Source organism: Alosa pseudoharengus, unplaced genomic scaffold, assembly GCF_046254945.1.
Source record: "Alosa pseudoharengus isolate Yale_2024_CS ecotype anadromous, Long Island Sound unplaced genomic scaffold, YU_APseudo_1.1 YU_APseudo_1.1_scf_16, whole genome shotgun sequence".
Classification (NCBI taxonomy): domain Eukaryota; kingdom Metazoa; phylum Chordata; class Actinopteri; order Clupeiformes; family Clupeidae; genus Alosa; species Alosa pseudoharengus.
This window is the reverse complement of record NW_027468630.1, coordinates 127916-137959: the sequence shown is the minus strand read 5'-3', so window position 1 is coordinate 137959 and position 10044 is coordinate 127916. Positions and strand designations below refer to the sequence as shown.

At 41.1% G+C, this 10044-nt stretch overlaps 55 non-coding genes across 55 annotated transcripts; all 55 read left to right on the top strand.

Annotated features, from left to right (window-relative positions):
* Window positions 1-17: 17 nt before the first annotated feature.
* On the top strand, window positions 18-90 carry trnav-aac (transfer RNA valine (anticodon AAC)). The gene has a single exon. It is a non-coding gene; the product is annotated as a tRNA-Val (tRNA).
* A 109-nt stretch (window positions 91-199) lies between these two features.
* trnav-aac (transfer RNA valine (anticodon AAC)) lies at window positions 200-272 on the top strand. Its single transcript has one exon. It is a non-coding gene; the product is annotated as a tRNA-Val (tRNA).
* A 109-nt stretch (window positions 273-381) lies between these two features.
* trnav-cac (transfer RNA valine (anticodon CAC)) lies at window positions 382-454 on the top strand. The gene has a single exon. It is a non-coding gene; the product is annotated as a tRNA-Val (tRNA).
* Window positions 455-564: 110 nt separating this feature from the next.
* trnav-aac (transfer RNA valine (anticodon AAC)) lies at window positions 565-637 on the top strand. The gene has a single exon. It is a non-coding gene; the product is annotated as a tRNA-Val (tRNA).
* Window positions 638-746: 109 nt separating this feature from the next.
* trnav-aac (transfer RNA valine (anticodon AAC)) lies at window positions 747-819 on the top strand. Its single transcript has one exon. It is a non-coding gene; the product is annotated as a tRNA-Val (tRNA).
* A 110-nt stretch (window positions 820-929) lies between these two features.
* Window positions 930-1002, top strand: trnav-cac (transfer RNA valine (anticodon CAC)). Its single transcript has one exon. It is a non-coding gene; the product is annotated as a tRNA-Val (tRNA).
* Window positions 1003-1112: 110 nt separating this feature from the next.
* trnav-aac (transfer RNA valine (anticodon AAC)) lies at window positions 1113-1185 on the top strand. The gene has a single exon. It is a non-coding gene; the product is annotated as a tRNA-Val (tRNA).
* Window positions 1186-1295: 110 nt separating this feature from the next.
* Window positions 1296-1368, top strand: trnav-cac (transfer RNA valine (anticodon CAC)). The gene has a single exon. It is a non-coding gene; the product is annotated as a tRNA-Val (tRNA).
* A 110-nt stretch (window positions 1369-1478) lies between these two features.
* trnav-aac (transfer RNA valine (anticodon AAC)) lies at window positions 1479-1551 on the top strand. The gene has a single exon. It is a non-coding gene; the product is annotated as a tRNA-Val (tRNA).
* Window positions 1552-1660: 109 nt separating this feature from the next.
* trnav-aac (transfer RNA valine (anticodon AAC)) lies at window positions 1661-1733 on the top strand. Its single transcript has one exon. It is a non-coding gene; the product is annotated as a tRNA-Val (tRNA).
* A 110-nt stretch (window positions 1734-1843) lies between these two features.
* Window positions 1844-1916, top strand: trnav-cac (transfer RNA valine (anticodon CAC)). The gene has a single exon. It is a non-coding gene; the product is annotated as a tRNA-Val (tRNA).
* A 110-nt stretch (window positions 1917-2026) lies between these two features.
* Window positions 2027-2099, top strand: trnav-aac (transfer RNA valine (anticodon AAC)). The gene has a single exon. It is a non-coding gene; the product is annotated as a tRNA-Val (tRNA).
* A 109-nt stretch (window positions 2100-2208) lies between these two features.
* trnav-cac (transfer RNA valine (anticodon CAC)) lies at window positions 2209-2281 on the top strand. Its single transcript has one exon. It is a non-coding gene; the product is annotated as a tRNA-Val (tRNA).
* Window positions 2282-2391: 110 nt separating this feature from the next.
* trnav-aac (transfer RNA valine (anticodon AAC)) lies at window positions 2392-2464 on the top strand. Its single transcript has one exon. It is a non-coding gene; the product is annotated as a tRNA-Val (tRNA).
* A 110-nt stretch (window positions 2465-2574) lies between these two features.
* trnav-uac (transfer RNA valine (anticodon UAC)) lies at window positions 2575-2647 on the top strand. The gene has a single exon. It is a non-coding gene; the product is annotated as a tRNA-Val (tRNA).
* Window positions 2648-2757: 110 nt separating this feature from the next.
* Window positions 2758-2830, top strand: trnav-cac (transfer RNA valine (anticodon CAC)). The gene has a single exon. It is a non-coding gene; the product is annotated as a tRNA-Val (tRNA).
* A 110-nt stretch (window positions 2831-2940) lies between these two features.
* On the top strand, window positions 2941-3013 carry trnav-aac (transfer RNA valine (anticodon AAC)). Its single transcript has one exon. It is a non-coding gene; the product is annotated as a tRNA-Val (tRNA).
* Window positions 3014-3122: 109 nt separating this feature from the next.
* On the top strand, window positions 3123-3195 carry trnav-aac (transfer RNA valine (anticodon AAC)). Its single transcript has one exon. It is a non-coding gene; the product is annotated as a tRNA-Val (tRNA).
* A 109-nt stretch (window positions 3196-3304) lies between these two features.
* trnav-cac (transfer RNA valine (anticodon CAC)) lies at window positions 3305-3377 on the top strand. The gene has a single exon. It is a non-coding gene; the product is annotated as a tRNA-Val (tRNA).
* Window positions 3378-3487: 110 nt separating this feature from the next.
* trnav-aac (transfer RNA valine (anticodon AAC)) lies at window positions 3488-3560 on the top strand. Its single transcript has one exon. It is a non-coding gene; the product is annotated as a tRNA-Val (tRNA).
* Window positions 3561-3670: 110 nt separating this feature from the next.
* On the top strand, window positions 3671-3743 carry trnav-aac (transfer RNA valine (anticodon AAC)). The gene has a single exon. It is a non-coding gene; the product is annotated as a tRNA-Val (tRNA).
* A 109-nt stretch (window positions 3744-3852) lies between these two features.
* Window positions 3853-3925, top strand: trnav-cac (transfer RNA valine (anticodon CAC)). The gene has a single exon. It is a non-coding gene; the product is annotated as a tRNA-Val (tRNA).
* A 114-nt stretch (window positions 3926-4039) lies between these two features.
* Window positions 4040-4112, top strand: trnav-aac (transfer RNA valine (anticodon AAC)). The gene has a single exon. It is a non-coding gene; the product is annotated as a tRNA-Val (tRNA).
* Window positions 4113-4222: 110 nt separating this feature from the next.
* On the top strand, window positions 4223-4295 carry trnav-uac (transfer RNA valine (anticodon UAC)). Its single transcript has one exon. It is a non-coding gene; the product is annotated as a tRNA-Val (tRNA).
* A 110-nt stretch (window positions 4296-4405) lies between these two features.
* trnav-cac (transfer RNA valine (anticodon CAC)) lies at window positions 4406-4478 on the top strand. Its single transcript has one exon. It is a non-coding gene; the product is annotated as a tRNA-Val (tRNA).
* A 110-nt stretch (window positions 4479-4588) lies between these two features.
* trnav-aac (transfer RNA valine (anticodon AAC)) lies at window positions 4589-4661 on the top strand. The gene has a single exon. It is a non-coding gene; the product is annotated as a tRNA-Val (tRNA).
* Window positions 4662-4770: 109 nt separating this feature from the next.
* trnav-aac (transfer RNA valine (anticodon AAC)) lies at window positions 4771-4843 on the top strand. Its single transcript has one exon. It is a non-coding gene; the product is annotated as a tRNA-Val (tRNA).
* A 109-nt stretch (window positions 4844-4952) lies between these two features.
* On the top strand, window positions 4953-5025 carry trnav-cac (transfer RNA valine (anticodon CAC)). Its single transcript has one exon. It is a non-coding gene; the product is annotated as a tRNA-Val (tRNA).
* Window positions 5026-5135: 110 nt separating this feature from the next.
* Window positions 5136-5208, top strand: trnav-aac (transfer RNA valine (anticodon AAC)). The gene has a single exon. It is a non-coding gene; the product is annotated as a tRNA-Val (tRNA).
* Window positions 5209-5318: 110 nt separating this feature from the next.
* trnav-aac (transfer RNA valine (anticodon AAC)) lies at window positions 5319-5391 on the top strand. Its single transcript has one exon. It is a non-coding gene; the product is annotated as a tRNA-Val (tRNA).
* A 109-nt stretch (window positions 5392-5500) lies between these two features.
* Window positions 5501-5573, top strand: trnav-cac (transfer RNA valine (anticodon CAC)). Its single transcript has one exon. It is a non-coding gene; the product is annotated as a tRNA-Val (tRNA).
* A 110-nt stretch (window positions 5574-5683) lies between these two features.
* On the top strand, window positions 5684-5756 carry trnav-aac (transfer RNA valine (anticodon AAC)). Its single transcript has one exon. It is a non-coding gene; the product is annotated as a tRNA-Val (tRNA).
* A 110-nt stretch (window positions 5757-5866) lies between these two features.
* On the top strand, window positions 5867-5939 carry trnav-cac (transfer RNA valine (anticodon CAC)). The gene has a single exon. It is a non-coding gene; the product is annotated as a tRNA-Val (tRNA).
* Window positions 5940-6049: 110 nt separating this feature from the next.
* trnav-aac (transfer RNA valine (anticodon AAC)) lies at window positions 6050-6122 on the top strand. The gene has a single exon. It is a non-coding gene; the product is annotated as a tRNA-Val (tRNA).
* A 109-nt stretch (window positions 6123-6231) lies between these two features.
* trnav-cac (transfer RNA valine (anticodon CAC)) lies at window positions 6232-6304 on the top strand. Its single transcript has one exon. It is a non-coding gene; the product is annotated as a tRNA-Val (tRNA).
* Window positions 6305-6414: 110 nt separating this feature from the next.
* Window positions 6415-6487, top strand: trnav-aac (transfer RNA valine (anticodon AAC)). Its single transcript has one exon. It is a non-coding gene; the product is annotated as a tRNA-Val (tRNA).
* A 110-nt stretch (window positions 6488-6597) lies between these two features.
* On the top strand, window positions 6598-6670 carry trnav-cac (transfer RNA valine (anticodon CAC)). The gene has a single exon. It is a non-coding gene; the product is annotated as a tRNA-Val (tRNA).
* Window positions 6671-6780: 110 nt separating this feature from the next.
* Window positions 6781-6853, top strand: trnav-aac (transfer RNA valine (anticodon AAC)). The gene has a single exon. It is a non-coding gene; the product is annotated as a tRNA-Val (tRNA).
* Window positions 6854-6962: 109 nt separating this feature from the next.
* On the top strand, window positions 6963-7035 carry trnav-cac (transfer RNA valine (anticodon CAC)). Its single transcript has one exon. It is a non-coding gene; the product is annotated as a tRNA-Val (tRNA).
* Window positions 7036-7145: 110 nt separating this feature from the next.
* On the top strand, window positions 7146-7218 carry trnav-cac (transfer RNA valine (anticodon CAC)). The gene has a single exon. It is a non-coding gene; the product is annotated as a tRNA-Val (tRNA).
* Window positions 7219-7328: 110 nt separating this feature from the next.
* Window positions 7329-7401, top strand: trnav-aac (transfer RNA valine (anticodon AAC)). Its single transcript has one exon. It is a non-coding gene; the product is annotated as a tRNA-Val (tRNA).
* Window positions 7402-7510: 109 nt separating this feature from the next.
* trnav-cac (transfer RNA valine (anticodon CAC)) lies at window positions 7511-7583 on the top strand. The gene has a single exon. It is a non-coding gene; the product is annotated as a tRNA-Val (tRNA).
* A 110-nt stretch (window positions 7584-7693) lies between these two features.
* trnav-cac (transfer RNA valine (anticodon CAC)) lies at window positions 7694-7766 on the top strand. Its single transcript has one exon. It is a non-coding gene; the product is annotated as a tRNA-Val (tRNA).
* A 110-nt stretch (window positions 7767-7876) lies between these two features.
* trnav-aac (transfer RNA valine (anticodon AAC)) lies at window positions 7877-7949 on the top strand. Its single transcript has one exon. It is a non-coding gene; the product is annotated as a tRNA-Val (tRNA).
* A 109-nt stretch (window positions 7950-8058) lies between these two features.
* trnav-cac (transfer RNA valine (anticodon CAC)) lies at window positions 8059-8131 on the top strand. Its single transcript has one exon. It is a non-coding gene; the product is annotated as a tRNA-Val (tRNA).
* A 110-nt stretch (window positions 8132-8241) lies between these two features.
* trnav-cac (transfer RNA valine (anticodon CAC)) lies at window positions 8242-8314 on the top strand. Its single transcript has one exon. It is a non-coding gene; the product is annotated as a tRNA-Val (tRNA).
* A 110-nt stretch (window positions 8315-8424) lies between these two features.
* On the top strand, window positions 8425-8497 carry trnav-aac (transfer RNA valine (anticodon AAC)). Its single transcript has one exon. It is a non-coding gene; the product is annotated as a tRNA-Val (tRNA).
* Window positions 8498-8606: 109 nt separating this feature from the next.
* trnav-cac (transfer RNA valine (anticodon CAC)) lies at window positions 8607-8679 on the top strand. The gene has a single exon. It is a non-coding gene; the product is annotated as a tRNA-Val (tRNA).
* Window positions 8680-8789: 110 nt separating this feature from the next.
* Window positions 8790-8862, top strand: trnav-uac (transfer RNA valine (anticodon UAC)). Its single transcript has one exon. It is a non-coding gene; the product is annotated as a tRNA-Val (tRNA).
* A 110-nt stretch (window positions 8863-8972) lies between these two features.
* trnav-cac (transfer RNA valine (anticodon CAC)) lies at window positions 8973-9045 on the top strand. Its single transcript has one exon. It is a non-coding gene; the product is annotated as a tRNA-Val (tRNA).
* A 110-nt stretch (window positions 9046-9155) lies between these two features.
* trnav-aac (transfer RNA valine (anticodon AAC)) lies at window positions 9156-9228 on the top strand. The gene has a single exon. It is a non-coding gene; the product is annotated as a tRNA-Val (tRNA).
* A 110-nt stretch (window positions 9229-9338) lies between these two features.
* Window positions 9339-9411, top strand: trnav-cac (transfer RNA valine (anticodon CAC)). The gene has a single exon. It is a non-coding gene; the product is annotated as a tRNA-Val (tRNA).
* Window positions 9412-9521: 110 nt separating this feature from the next.
* trnav-aac (transfer RNA valine (anticodon AAC)) lies at window positions 9522-9594 on the top strand. Its single transcript has one exon. It is a non-coding gene; the product is annotated as a tRNA-Val (tRNA).
* A 109-nt stretch (window positions 9595-9703) lies between these two features.
* trnav-cac (transfer RNA valine (anticodon CAC)) lies at window positions 9704-9776 on the top strand. The gene has a single exon. It is a non-coding gene; the product is annotated as a tRNA-Val (tRNA).
* A 110-nt stretch (window positions 9777-9886) lies between these two features.
* trnav-uac (transfer RNA valine (anticodon UAC)) lies at window positions 9887-9959 on the top strand. Its single transcript has one exon. It is a non-coding gene; the product is annotated as a tRNA-Val (tRNA).
* The last annotated feature ends 85 nt before the right edge of the window (window positions 9960-10044 follow it).

Genomic DNA, 10044 nt, shown 5'->3' with positions numbered 1-10044 from the left:
ACTTCTTCCTTCAGGATGTTTCCATAGTGTAGTGGTTATCACGTTCGCCTAACACGCGAAAGGTCCCCAGTTCGAAACTGGGTGGAAACAGATTCTTATTTGGAGGGATCTTGCAATGATCTGAAGTACTGCATCTCAAAATGTCTTTTACTAGAATTGACTTGCCAAATGTCATGGAGGTGACTTCTTCCTTCAGGATGTTTCCATAGTGTAGTGGTTATCACGTTCGCCTAACACGCGAAAGGTCCCCAGTTCGAAACTGGGTGGAAACAGATTCTTATTTGGAAGGATCTTGCATTTAGCTTAATATTTCTATCTTATGATGTCTTCAACTAGAGTTTGACTTGTCAAAAGTAATCGAGGTGACCTTTTTTTCAGGATGTTTCCATAGTGTAGTGGTTATCACGTTCGCCTCACACGCGAAAGGTCCCCAGTTCGAAACTGGGTGGAAACAATTTCTTATTTGAAAGGATCTTGCATTGATCTGAATTACTGCATCTCAAAATGTCTTCTACTAGAATTTGACTTGCCAAAAGTCATGGAGGTGACTTCTTCCTTAAGGATGTTTCCATAGTGTAGTGGTTATCACGTTCGCCTAACACGCGAAAGGTCCCCAGTTCGAAACTGGGTGGAAACAGATTCTTATTTGGAAGGATCTTGCATTTAGCTTAATATTTCTATCTTATGATGTCTTCAACTAGAGTTTGACTTGTCAAAAGTAATCGAGGTGACCTTTTTTTCAGGATGTTTCCATAGTGTAGTGGTTATCACGTTCGCCTAACACGCGAAAGGTCCCCAGTTCGAAACTGGGTGGAAACAGATTCTTATTTGGAGGGATCTTGCAATGATCTGAAGTACTGCATCTCAAAAAGTCTTTTACTAGAATTTGACTTGCCAAATGTCACAGAGGTGACTTCTTCCTTCAAGTTGTTTCCATAGTGTAGTGGTTATCACGTTCGCCTCACACGCGAAAGGTCCCCAGTTCGAAACTGGGTGGAAACAAATTCTTATTCGGAAGGATCTTGCATTGATCTGAATTACTGCATCTCAAAATGTCTTCTACTAGAATTTGACTTGCCAAAAGTCACGGAGGTGACTTCTTCCTTCAGGATGTTTCCATAGTGTAGTGGTTATCACGTTCGCCTAACACGCGAAAGGTCCCCAGTTCGAAACTGGGTGGAAACAATTTCTTATTTGGAAGGATCTTGCATTGATCTGAATTACTGCATCTCAAAATGTCTTCTACTAGAATTTGACTTGCCAAATGTCACAGAGGTGACTTCTTCCTTCAGGGTGTTTCCATAGTGTAGTGGTTATCACGTTCGCCTCACACGCGAAAGGTCCCCAGTTCGAAACTGGGTGGAAACAATTTCTTATTTGAAAGGATCTTGCATTGATCTGAATTACTGCATCTCAAAATGTCTTCTACTAGAATTTGACTTGCCAAAAGTCATGGAGGTGACTTCTTCCTTCAGGATGTTTCCATAGTGTAGTGGTTATCACGTTCGCCTAACACGCGAAAGGTCCCCAGTTCGAAACTGGGTGGAAACAGATTCTTATTTGGAAGGATCTTGCATTTAGCTTAATATTTCTATCTTATGATGTCTTCAACTAGAGTTTGACTTGTCAAAAGTAATCGAGGTGACCTTTTTTTCAGGATGTTTCCATAGTGTAGTGGTTATCACGTTCGCCTAACACGCGAAAGGTCCCCAGTTCGAAACTGGGTGGAAACAAATTCTTATTTGGAAGGATCTTCCATTGATCTGAATTACTGCATCTCAAAATGTCTTCTACTAGAATTTGACTTGCCAAATGTCACAGAGGTGACTTCTTCCTTCAGGCTGTTTCCATAGTGTAGTGGTTATCACGTTCGCCTCACACGTGAAAGGTCCCCAGTTCGAAACTGGGTGGAAACAATTTCTTATTTGAAAGGATCTTGCATTGATCTGAATTACTGCATCTCAAAATGTCTTCTACTAGAATTTGACTTGCCAAAAGTCATGGAGGTGACTTCTTCCTTAAGGATGTTTCCATAGTGTAGTGGTTATCACGTTCGCCTAACACGCGAAAGGTCCCCAGTTCGAAACTGGGTGGAAACAGATTCTTATTTGGAAGGATCTTGCATTTAGCTTAATATTTCTATCTTATGATGTCTTCAACTAGAGTTTGACTTGTCAAAAGTAATCGAGGTGACCTTTTTTTCAGGATGTTTCCATAGTGTAGTGGTTATCACGTTCGCCTCACACGCGAAAGGTCCCCAGTTCGAAACTGGGTGGAAACAAATTCTTATTTGGAAGGATCTTGCATTGATCTGAATTACTGCATCTCAAAATGTCTTCTACTAGAATTTGACTTGCCAAAAGTCACGGAGGTGACTTCTTCCTTCAGGATGTTTCCATAGTGTAGTGGTTATCACGTTCGCCTAACACGCGAAAGGTCCCCAGTTCGAAACTGGGTGGAAACAATTTCTTATTTGGAAGGATCTTGCATTGATCTGAATTACTGCATCTCAAAATGTCTTCTACTAGAATTTGACTTGCCAAAAGTCATGGAGGTGACTTCTTCCTTCAGGATGTTTCCATAGTGTAGTGGTTATCACGTTCGCTTTACACGCGAAAGGTCCCCAGTTCGAAACTGGGTGGAAACAGATTCTTATTTGGAGGGATCTTGCAATGATCTGAAGTACTGCATCTCAAAAAGTCTTTTACTAGAATTTGACTTGCCAAATGTCACAGAGGTGACTTCTTCCTTCAAGTTGTTTCCATAGTGTAGTGGTTATCACGTTCGCCTCACACGCGAAAGGTCCCAAGTTCGAAACTGGGTGGAAACAAATTCTTATTTGGAAGGATCTTGCATTGATCTGAATTACTGCATCTCAAAATGTCTTCTACTAGAATTTGACTTGCCAAAAGTCACGGAGGTGACTTCTTCCTTCAGGATGTTTCCATAGTGTAGTGGTTATCACGTTCGCCTAACACGCGAAAGGTCCCCAGTTCGAAACTGGGTGGAAACAGATTCTTATTTGGAGGGATCTTGCAATGATCTGAAGTACTGCATCTCAAAATGTCTTTTACTAGAATTGACTTGCCAAATGTCATGGAGGTGACTTCTTCCTTCAGGATGTTTCCATAGTGTAGTGGTTATCACGTTCGCCTAACACGCGAAAGGTCCCCAGTTCGAAACTGGGTGGAAACAGATTCTTATTTGGAAGGATCTTGCATTTAGCTTAATATTTCTATCTTATGATGTCTTCAACTAGAGTTTGACTTGTCAAAAGTAATCGAGGTGACCTTTTTTTCAGGATGTTTCCATAGTGTAGTGGTTATCACGTTCGCCTCACACGCGAAAGGTCCCCAGTTCGAAACTGGGTGGAAACAATTTCTTATTTGAAAGGATCTTGCATTGATCTGAATTACTGCATCTCAAAATGTCTTCTACTAGAATTTGACTTGCCAAAAGTCTTGGAGGTGACTTCTTCCTTCAGGATGTTTCCATAGTGTAGTGGTTATCACGTTCGCCTAACACGCGAAAGGTCCCCAGTTCGAAACTGGGTGGAAACAATTTCTTATTTGAAAGGATCTTGCATTGATCTGAATTACTGCATCTCAAAATGTCTTCTACTAGAATTTGACTTGCCAAAAGTCATGGAGGTGACTTCTTCCTTCAGGATGTTTCCATAGTGTAGTGGTTATCACGTTCGCCTAACACGCGAAAGGTCCCCAGTTTGAAACTGGGTGGAAACAGATTCTTATTTGGAAGGATCTTGCATTTAGCTTAATATTTCTATCTTATGATGTCTTCAACTAGAGTTTGACTTGTCAAAAGTAATCGAGGTGACCTTTTTTTCAGGATGTTTCCATAGTGTAGTGGTTATCACGTTCGCCTCACACGCGAAAGGTCCCCAGTTCGAAACTGGGTGGAAACAATTTCTTATTTGGAAGGATCGATCTTGCATTGATCTGAATTACTGCATCTCAAAATGTCTTCTACTAGAATTTGACTTGCCAAAAGTCACGGAGGTGACTTCTTCCTTCAGGATGTTTCCATAGTGTAGTGGTTATCACGTTCGCCTAACACGCGAAAGGTCCCCAGTTCGAAACTGGGTGGAAACAATTTCTTATTTGGAAGGATCTTGCATTGATCTGAATTACTGCATCTCAAAATGTCTTCTACTAGAATTTGACTTGCCAAAAGTCATGGAGGTGACTTCTTCCTTCAGGATGTTTCCATAGTGTAGTGGTTATCACGTTCGCTTTACACGCGAAAGGTCCCCAGTTCGAAACTGGGTGGAAACAGATTCTTATTTGGAGGGATCTTGCAATGATCTGAAGTACTGCATCTCAAAAAGTCTTTTACTAGAATTTGACTTGCCAAATGTCACAGAGGTGACTTCTTCCTTCAAGTTGTTTCCATAGTGTAGTGGTTATCACGTTCGCCTCACACGCGAAAGGTCCCAAGTTCGAAACTGGGTGGAAACAAATTCTTATTTGGAAGGATCTTGCATTGATCTGAATTACTGCATCTCAAAATGTCTTCTACTAGAATTTGACTTGCCAAAAGTCACGGAGGTGACTTCTTCCTTCAGGATGTTTCCATAGTGTAGTGGTTATCACGTTCGCCTAACACGCGAAAGGTCCCCAGTTCGAAACTGGGTGGAAACAGATTCTTATTTGGAGGGATCTTGCAATGATCTGAAGTACTGCATCTCAAAATGTCTTTTACTAGAATTGACTTGCCAAATGTCATGGAGGTGACTTCTTCCTTCAGGATGTTTCCATAGTGTAGTGGTTATCACGTTCGCCTAACACGCGAAAGGTCCCCAGTTCGAAACTGGGTGGAAACAGATTCTTATTTGGAAGGATCTTGCATTTAGCTTAATATTTCTATCTTATGATGTCTTCAACTAGAGTTTGACTTGTCAAAAGTAATCGAGGTGACCTTTTTTTCAGGATGTTTCCATAGTGTAGTGGTTATCACGTTCGCCTCACACGCGAAAGGTCCCCAGTTCGAAACTGGGTGGAAACAATTTCTTATTTGAAAGGATCTTGCATTGATCTGAATTACTGCATCTCAAAATGTCTTCTACTAGAATTTGACTTGCCAAAAGTCTTGGAGGTGACTTCTTCCTTCAGGATGTTTCCATAGTGTAGTGGTTATCACGTTCGCCTAACACGCGAAAGGTCCCCAGTTCGAAACTGGGTGGAAACAATTTCTTATTTGAAAGGATCTTGCATTGATCTGAATTACTGCATCTCAAAATGTCTTCTACTAGAATTTGACTTGCCAAAAGTCATGGAGGTGACTTCTTCCTTCAGGATGTTTCCATAGTGTAGTGGTTATCACGTTCGCCTAACACGCGAAAGGTCCCCAGTTTGAAACTGGGTGGAAACAGATTCTTATTTGGAAGGATCTTGCATTTAGCTTAATATTTCTATCTTATGATGTCTTCAACTAGAGTTTGACTTGTCAAAAGTAATCGAGGTGACCTTTTTTTCAGGATGTTTCCATAGTGTAGTGGTTATCACGTTCGCCTCACACGCGAAAGGTCCCCAGTTCGAAACTGGGTGGAAACAATTTCTTATTTGGAAGGATCTTGCATTGATCTGAATTACTGCATCTCAAAATGTCTTCTACTAGAATTTGACTTGCCAAAAGTCACGGAGGTGACTTCTTCCTTCAGGATGTTTCCATAGTGTAGTGGTTATCACGTTCGCCTAACACGCGAAAGGTCCCCAGTTCGAAACTGGGTGGAAACAATTTCTTATTTGGAAGGATCTTGCATTGATCTGAATTACTGCATCTCAAAATGTCTTCTACTAGAATTTGACTTGCCAAATGTCACAGAGGTGACTTCTTCCTTCAGGGTGTTTCCATAGTGTAGTGGTTATCACGTTCGCCTCACACGCGAAAGGTCCCCAGTTCGAAACTGGGTGGAAACAATTTCTTATTTGAAAGGATCTTGCATTGATCTGAATTACTGCATCTCAAAATGTCTTCTACTAGAATTTGACTTGCCAAAAGTCATGGAGGTGACTTCTTCCTTCAGGATGTTTCCATAGTGTAGTGGTTATCACGTTCGCCTAACACGCGAAAGGTCCCCAGTTTGAAACTGGGTGGAAACAGATTCTTATTTGGAAGGATCTTGCATTTAGCTTAATATTTCTATCTTATGATGTCTTCAACTAGAGTTTGACTTGTCAAAAGTAATCGAGGTGACCTTTTTTTCAGGATGTTTCCATAGTGTAGTGGTTATCACGTTCGCCTCACACGCGAAAGGTCCCCAGTTCGAAACTGGGTGGAAACAATTTCTTATTTGGAAGGATCTTGCATTGATCTGAATTACTGCATCTCAAAATGTCTTCTACTAGAATTTGACTTGCCAAAAGTCACGGAGGTGACTTCTTCCTTCAGGATGTTTCCATAGTGTAGTGGTTATCACGTTCGCCTAACACGCGAAAGGTCCCCAGTTCGAAACTGGGTGGAAACAATTTCTTATTTGGAAGGATCTTGCATTGATCTGAATTACTGCATCTCAAAATGTCTTCTACTAGAATTTGACTTGCCAAATGTCACAGAGGTGACTTCTTCCTTCAGGGTGTTTCCATAGTGTAGTGGTTATCACGTTCGCCTCACACGCGAAAGGTCCCCAGTTCGAAACTGGGTGGAAACAATTTCTTATTTGAAAGGATCTTGCATTGATCTGAATTACTGCATCTCAAAATGTCTTCTACTAGAATTTGACTTGCCAAAAGTCATGGAGGTGACTTCTTCCTTCAGGATGTTTCCATAGTGTAGTGGTTATCACGTTCGCCTAACACGCGAAAGGTCCCCAGTTCGAAACTGGGTGGAAACAGATTCTTATTTGGAAGGATCTTGCATTTAGCTTAATATTTCTATCTTATGATGTCTTCAACTAGAGTTTGACTTGTCAAAAGTAATCGAGGTGACCTTTTTTTCAGGATGTTTCCATAGTGTAGTGGTTATCACGTTCGCCTCACACGCGAAAGGTCCCCAGTTCGAAACTGGGTGGAAACAAATTCTTATTTGGAAGGATCTTGCATTGATCTGAATTACTGCATCTCAAAATGTCTTCTACTAGAATTTGACTTGCCAAATGTCACAGAGGTGACTTCTTCCTTCAGGGTGTTTCCATAGTGTAGTGGTTATCACGTTCGCCTCACACGCGAAAGGTCCCCAGTTCGAAACTGGGTGGAAACAATTTCTTATTTGAAAGGATCTTGCATTGATCTGAATTACTGCATCTCAAAATGTCTTCTACTAGAATTTGACTTGCCAAAAGTCATGGAGGTGACTTCTTCCTTCAGGATGTTTCCATAGTGTAGTGGTTATCACGTTCGCCTAACACGCGAAAGGTCCCCAGTTTGAAACTGGGTGGAAACAGATTCTTATTTGGAAGGATCTTGCATTTAGCTTAATATTTCTATCTTATGATGTCTTCAACTAGAGTTTGACTTGTCAAAAGTAATCGAGGTGACCTTTTTTTCAGGATGTTTCCATAGTGTAGTGGTTATCTCGTTCGCCTCACACGCGAAAGGTCCCCAGTTCGAAACTGGGTGGAAACAATTTCTTATTTGGAAGGATCTTGCATTGATCTGAATTACTGCATCTCAAAATGTCTTCTACTAGAATTTGACTTGCCAAAAGTCATGGAGGTGACTTCTTCCTTCAGGATGTTTCCATAGTGTAGTGGTTATCACGTTCGCCTCACACGCGAAAGGTCCCCAGTTCGAAACTGGGTGGAAACAATTTCTTATTTGAAAGGATCTTGCATTGATCTGAATTACTGCATCTCAAAATGTCTTCTACTAGAATTTGACTTGCCAAAAGTCATGGAGGTGACTTCTTCCTTCAGGATGTTTCCATAGTGTAGTGGTTATCACGTTCGCCTAACACGCGAAAGGTCCCCAGTTCGAAACTGGGTGGAAACAGATTCTTATTTGGAAGGATCTTGCATTTAGCTTAATATTTCTATCTTATGATGTCTTCAACTAGAGTTTGACTTGTCAAAAGTAATCGAGGTGACCTTTTTTTCAGGATGTTTCCATAGTGTAGTGGTTATCACGTTCGCCTCACACGCGAAAGGTCCCCAGTTCGAAACTGGGTGGAAACAAATTCTTATTTGGAAGGATCTTGCATTGATCTGAATTACTGCATCTCAAAATGTCTTCTACTAGAATTTGACTTGCCAAATGTCACAGAGGTGACTTCTTCCTTCAGGGTGTTTCCATAGTGTAGTGGTTATCACGTTCGCCTCACACGCGAAAGGTCCCCAGTTCGAAACTGGGTGGAAACAATTTCTTATTTGAAAGGATCTTGCATTGATCTGAATTACTGCATCTCAAAATGTCTTCTACTAGAATTTGACTTGCCAAAAGTCATGGAGGTGACTTCTTCCTTCAGGATGTTTCCATAGTGTAGTGGTTATCACGTTCGCCTAACACGCGAAAGGTCCCCAGTTTGAAACTGGGTGGAAACAGATTCTTATTTGGAAGGATCTTGCATTTAGCTTAATATTTCTATCTTATGATGTCTTCAACTAGAGTTTGACTTGTCAAAAGTAATCGAGGTGACCTTTTTTTCAGGATGTTTCCATAGTGTAGTGGTTATCTCGTTCGCCTCACACGCGAAAGGTCCCCAGTTCGAAACTGGGTGGAAACAATTTCTTATTTGGAAGGATCTTGCATTGATCTGAATTACTGCATCTCAAAATGTCTTCTACTAGAATTTGACTTGCCAAAAGTCATGGAGGTGACTTCTTCCTTCAGGATGTTTCCATAGTGTAGTGGTTATCACGTTCGCTTTACACGCGAAAGGTCCCCAGTTCGAAACTGGGTGGAAACAGATTCTTATTTGGAGGGATCTTGCAATGATCTGAAGTACTGCATCTCAAAAAGTCTTTTACTAGAATTTGACTTGCCAAATGTCACAGAGGTGACTTCTTCCTTCAAGTTGTTTCCATAGTGTAGTGGTTATCACGTTCGCCTCACACGCGAAAGGTCCCCAGTTCGAAACTGGGTGGAAACAAATTCTTATTCGGAAGGATCTTGCATTGATCTGAATTACTGCATCTCAAAATGTCTTCTACTAGAATTTGAATTGCCAAAAGTCACGGAGGTGACTTCTTCCTTCAGGATGTTTCCATAGTGTAGTGGTTATCACGTTCGCCTAACACGCGAAAGGTCCCCAGTTCGAAACTGGGTGGAAACAATTTCTTATTTGGAAGGATCTTGCATTGATCTGAATTACTGCATCTCAAAATGTCTTCTACTAGAATTTGACTTGCCAAATGTCACAGAGGTGACTTCTTCCTTCAGGGTGTTTCCATAGTGTAGTGGTTATCACGTTCGCCTCACACGCGAAAGGTCCCCAGTTCGAAACTGGGTGGAAACAATTTCTTATTTGAAAGGATCTTGCATTGATCTGAATTACTGCATCTCAAAATGTCTTCTACTAGAATTTGACTTGCCAAAAGTCATGGAGGTGACTTCTTCCTTCAGGATGTTTCCATAGTGTAGTGGTTATCACGTTCGCCTAACACGCGAAAGGTCCCCAGTTTGAAACTGGGTGGAAACAGATTCTTATTTGGAAGGATCTTGCATTTAGCTTAATATTTCTATCTTATGATGTCTTCAACTAGAGTTTGACTTGTCAAAAGTAATCGAGGTGACCTTTTTTTCAGGATGTTTCCATAGTGTAGTGGTTATCACGTTTGCCTCACACGCGAAAGGTCCCCAGTTCGAAACTGGGTGGAAACAATTTCTTATTTGGAAGGATCTTGCATTGATCTGAATTACTGCATCTCAAAATGTCTTCTACTAGAATTTGACTTGCCAAAAGTCATGGAGGTGACTTCTTCCTTCAGGATGTTTCCATAGTGTAGTGGTTATCACGTTCGCTTTACACGCGAAAGGTCCCCAGTTCGAAACTGGGTGGAAACAGATTCTTATTTGGAGGGATCTTGCAATGATCTGAAGTACTGCATCTCAAAAAGTCTTTTACTAGAATTTGACTTGCCAAATGTCA